Genomic DNA, 4,343 nt, shown 5'->3' with positions numbered 1-4,343 from the left:
AAGAAATGGAATAAGGAGTAGATTTCCTAAATTTGACATTATACAACAGAATAAACTTGCAAACGGGAATAATCGGGACATTAGGATATATTTAAAGGAGATTCATCAATTGTTACGTTAAATACCTTTCCTGTAAGGCATGGGTTCAGGAGCATTGTTAATTCCAAACACATATTTCCCACACGATTTTGCAACATCAACAAGATTTAATGACGCTTGTTCGATGTATTTCGAGAAATAAGTTGAAAAATCAAGGAAGTGGTTAAACATAGACCTGAAGTTTTAAGAAGAATAAATATTCTCAACAAAACAAAACTAACAATTTCGTTTTTTGTTAGTTACATTTGACGTTCTTAGTTTTTCTCCTTTATATTCCATACAACTTTACAAAACAAAAAATAACAATTACGATCTATGTTGGTTTCAGTCCACGTTCTTTGTTTCTTTTACATTCCTTAAAAGCTTGCAAAACAAATGTAACAAGTACGTTCTTTGTTGGTTAAAGTCGATCTTTTTTTCTTTCTCACATTCTTTACAAGCTTACAAATTAAAACTAACAATTATGTTCTTTTTTGGTTTCAATCGACGTTCCGCATCTGCAAGATGACTTATTGTTGTTACAGCTCTGTGAAGATAACAATTCCAAAATGTTGCACCGTATAACTGTAAATATAACTTTATCAAGCATATTTATTCTTAATAGGGTTGTCAACTTTTGAAAGCTGAGGCTGATTGAAGTCCTGAAGATTGATCTCTGAAAGGTAAAGAAATGCAAGACAGGTTGATCATCTAGCCATCTACAACTACAAATATAACTTCCCAACATATGTCACATACACAACGAGAAAACACCGATATTATTTTCACCGAAAGCATAACTTAGGAAGAAAATTATAATATATTCAACTGAATTCGAATCGCAATTATGCGACTATTTATTTCAATTGAAACCTTTAAAGGGAGAGAAATCACTGGCCGCACATGGTGTCTGAAGCCATACACTGCATTATACTCCTCAGCAAGAGCAGAAGACCTCTTCCAGGACATGGTGATTATGACAATTTTTGCACGATCAGTTGCGTTCAAAACATTTAAAAGAACGGAAACCCTCTTCAAGCACATGGTACTTATTGGAAATGTAACACGTGCAGTTACATACGAAGCCAGTGAATGAACAGGAGCCGTGGTGATGCATAGTTATAGCAGAAACAGTTGCATTTGAAAATCCGAGAAACAGAATAAACTCTCTAGCCGAAGATGTTACCTACTTATGATATTGATCAAGTGGTAGTCGGTATTTATCACCTTCAGACACACACAATAAGAGAACGGGAGTAAAATGAAATTTGTTGATTTTGAAATAAGGACAGACCAAGTTTCATGAACATGTCTTACAATTTTAGAGCGAACTAACTGAAGACATTTTATTCTTAATTTTTACTGATTATATGGACAGACATACATTCGCAGAGTAAATGTGAATTTTTTTGAACATCAAAGTTTTCCTAATTTGACTTACTTGTTCATCTTTGAACTGCAACGATAAAACACTTAATTGACCATATGCCTTTTGTATGGTTTCGCTTTCTAATGAACCGAACACTTGATTGAAAATTCAGGCGTGAATATGCTTTGGCGCATCATCTTAAACTAGTATCATATACTTACTTTAAAACATAATCTGGACACTAGAATAGTTTTAAAGGAGGTTCATCAATTGTTACGTAAAATAGTTTTCCAATAAGTCGTACGTTCAGGAGCATTGTCAAATTCCCAATACATATCTCCCACACAATTTGTAACAATCAACAACATTTAATGATGTTTGCTTGTTGCTTTTCGTGAAATAGGTTAGAAAATCAAGAAAGTGGGTAAACTGAGACTTGATGTTTTAAGAAGAATAAAGATTCTCAACAAGAAAAATGACAACCTACCAATTACGTTCTTTGCTGATCCCCGGTCGAGTCATACCAAAGACTTACAAAATGCTACTAACAGCTGCCTCGCTTCACGCTCAGCATTAAGAGGTTAGTGTTAGGACTGGTCCGCCTGGTGTCAGGATAATATGACTGGGTGGGACATCATGCTACATGTCTGCGGCATGATGCCCCAGTGCTAGACATAACTATAATTTGTCGCACTGCGGACATCGTAGCGATATGACTGATAAATTATTAAAGCTACGTTAAAAATCCAAATCACACACACACACACACACGCACACGCACACATGTTCTTTGCTGGTTTTAATCGACGTTCTTATTTTTTCTTCTTTGCATTCCTTACAACCTTACACAACAAAAGATAACAATTACGTTATTTGTTAGTTTCAATCGATGTTCAGCATATGAATCAAAGTTTGCAAGAGAATATTTGTGTGAATATTTGTGTGATTTGCAACAACAATTTCCTGATGCGTTTCAAAGTTACACTTTGAATAGAGCTTACAAAGGAAATGAAAATATAAGGAGCATTTTGGGCGAGATCCAGTCTTCCGAGTATCGACAAGCCTGGTTTTTAAAAGTGTAAATCGAATGGTAGTAAGTGGTGAATGTTTCTAATTAATTCAGACCTAGCAATTAACGTTAAAACAAGTGAAAATTGTAAAGTTAAAAATATAGTTCATATGATGCGAAAACTGTTTTATGTTATGTATTGTTTAAACTGTATAAAGAGAATGCAGAGGAAACCAAAAGGCATTTAATTTATTTACTTTTAATGAACATTCTTCGGGACCTTTATGGTACATAGATTCATTCGCATCTATCTGTCTGTCTCTATGTATAACTGTATGTCTGTTTCAATCTCAATCCACTGTAAACCTGTCTGCCTGTTTGTCTGCCTATATGTCTATTGTATTGCCTGTTCAAGTTTTTTGATTCTCTTGATGGGTATCTTCCTTCGTTGGAATGATGAAATAAATATCTATATATCAATCTATCGATTGACCGATAGCTTTATCTGTCTATATATCTTGATGGGCATGCTCCTTTTTGAGAATGAGTACATTTCATACACAACTAGTAAAGTTTCAAAATCTTAGTCTTTCGTCATCATTAAACTATTCAATTTGCTTCAGAACAAGAAGACAGAATAACTTCAAATTACTTTTGTTTTTACATTCATCGCCAGGCTTTCTTCTCCAGTTACTTGTCGATATTATGTCCAAATAATGAAGATAATGACCCAAATATAAGTCCTTATTCCAAGGCCAAAAAAAACTGTCGCAAATGACCAAAGGAAAAACTGATTTTAATGAAGTTTAATCATTATTGCATAGGATAAGAAGGAACTTAGTGTCACTATAAAGTGTTTTCTTTTCTCTTAGTTTTCTCTGACGATGGTGTTTTCTGACATATGTAATTGTGGTTAAGATTAGTCTTTCTTGTATACATAAACTGGTTCTCTAAATTCAAGAATGAAACTATGCAATCAAAACTGGCAGAAGTTAAATAATTATTAGCATACATTTTGATAAGGATGTCTAAAACAAACTTTTTCTGTATGGGTGTGGAGGTTAACTTTGTTCAGAGGAAGATAAGAGTGCAATGAAAAACTATGCTAATCCACTGGTCCATACAGTAGTTATATTTGTTCAAGAATTTCCGTACATCCTCTGAAGCTGAAGTCGTAAATGGGGTTCTGGGAAGTTAACTTCCAATTAATTGTACTTGACTAACTATATGAAAACCTATTTCAAGTTTTGGAGAAATGACAATTCACCAGCGTTTCCGAAATCAATCCGTCAAAAGTATTGCATTTACACGAATAATTGAAAATGAAATATTTCACTCATGGCTGTCCCGAGAGATTGCTTCAACCATTTACCAGGATACTACAAAATGAGTATTAACTTTCATTTCCAAAATGGTGGGCTCGTCCGGGATTTGAACCCGGGACCTCTCGCACCCAAAGCGAGAATCATACCCCTAGACCAACGAGCCTCACATGGGAAATAATCGTGCCATTATCCGCCTTTATATTTGTCCTGCATACGAGCCGTACCTTATCTACAGCTTGATATCCGTGCGCTGCTGTTAGTCAGATCCTTGCACATGAAAAGATTATATCATAGATGAAACGTACATATTTCATTTCCTTGTGTACATTTCATGCACAAATAGTATTGTTTCGAAATATCAGTCTTTTGATATCATTTACTATTCAGTTTGCTTCAAAGCTAATCTCCCAAATCTATGAGACATACACATATAAGTCCTTCTTCCAAGGAGAAAAAACTGTCGCAAATGACCCATGATCAAACTAAATTTAATGAATTTTAATAATCTTTGCATCATTTAAGACCAGATGATAGGAAGGAACTTAATGTTCCTATAAAGTGT

General features: G+C 34.4%; 1 non-coding gene across 1 annotated transcript; it reads right to left on the bottom strand.

Annotated features, from left to right (window-relative positions):
* Positions 1-3,872: 3,872 nt before the first annotated feature.
* Positions 3,873-3,944, bottom strand: Trnap-ugg (transfer RNA proline (anticodon UGG)). The gene has a single exon. It is a non-coding gene; the product is annotated as a tRNA-Pro (tRNA).
* Positions 3,945-4,343: the final 399 nt, after the last annotated feature.

Source organism: Sinohyriopsis cumingii, unplaced genomic scaffold (genome assembly GCF_028554795.1).
Source record: "Sinohyriopsis cumingii isolate HCF-2022 unplaced genomic scaffold, ASM2855479v2 utg002482l, whole genome shotgun sequence".
NCBI classification, from domain to species: domain Eukaryota; kingdom Metazoa; phylum Mollusca; class Bivalvia; order Unionida; family Unionidae; genus Sinohyriopsis; species Sinohyriopsis cumingii.
Note: the sequence above shows the minus strand (reverse complement) of the source record. Positions and strands in the feature narration are given on the sequence as shown.